This window comes from Lupinus angustifolius, unplaced genomic scaffold, assembly GCF_001865875.1.
Source record: "Lupinus angustifolius cultivar Tanjil unplaced genomic scaffold, LupAngTanjil_v1.0 Scaffold_509, whole genome shotgun sequence".
Classification (NCBI taxonomy): domain Eukaryota; kingdom Viridiplantae; phylum Streptophyta; class Magnoliopsida; order Fabales; family Fabaceae; genus Lupinus; species Lupinus angustifolius.
This window is the reverse complement of record NW_017727872.1, coordinates 129,848-131,028: the sequence shown is the minus strand read 5'-3', so window position 1 is coordinate 131,028 and position 1,181 is coordinate 129,848.

Genomic DNA, 1,181 nt, shown 5'->3' with positions numbered 1-1,181 from the left:
TAGACATCATTTTTTACGTGATCATGTACAAAAAGGTGACTGCGTGCTTGAATTTGTTGAAACCTCTAAACAGTTAGCAGATATTTTCACCAAGCCCCTTCCACGGGATACTTTCTATGTTCTAAGGAGAGAACTTGGAATTCTTGATGGACAATATCTTGATTAAAACTGTCTAGATGTTTAGTTTATGTCTTGCCTCTATATGTTTATTAGTCTCTTGATTTAAATGAAATGTGTTAAAATGCAAAATGATATCTTATGATAACTTATTTTTGTGATTACATATGTTTAGGTTAATCCGTTAGAATGCATGCATAAGTCCCAAAGAGTTGAAACCGTTCTGCTAGCTAAAAACCTTTTTTTACCGTGTTCAATCGATTAAGCATTTAATATTAATCGATTACCTGGGCATCAGTCTTTGAAAAATCATTTTTTATATGATTTTAATTGATTAACTATATCCGTTAATCGATTAAAACCAGCAGTTTAAATGCAGACATCACTTCGGTTTCACGAATTTTCGGCATTTTTTCTCCATTTCCTCTTGCTTTTGAGTCTCTGTAATTGTGACACAACTGACCCAAGTGCATTAATCTAGATAAACCTCACCCCTAACCCTCTCTAATCTCCTAGAAATCTCCAATTTCATCCCTATTTCACTTCATTCCCGTTTTCCCCAAATCAAAACCCTAGGTTAGGTTTGCCACATTCCTTCTCTGTTTGATCCAACATCAATTCGGTTTCTACATAACAATGGAGCAAAGTCACCCAAAGAGGTTCAAAACTCCTGCCAATCATGGAAGAAGACCGGAAGCTGGCTCATCCTCCACTCGGGACCGTGGTGACCCATTCTACTCGCTCATTCTGCAAGATCTTACCCTTAGGTTTATTTCTTCTTTATTGCACTTTATGGACTCAGTTGTTGTTACTGTTTCGAGACTTATTTGTGCTTTTTCTGTCTTTGTTTGACACTTTATGGTTTGTATGGTTGCTGGATATTTTTACTCTCTATGCTATGTTTTTAATTTTGCTGTTAATTATGTCAAAATAGCTTATTTGGTTATTTGAATGGTTCTTGATCATATGAGATTTTCTGGTGCATAAATTAAGCTGGTTATTGCACTACATTGCTTATTATGCTTATTGCTATTTGATATGGTACATCTTGTATGCCGTTCACT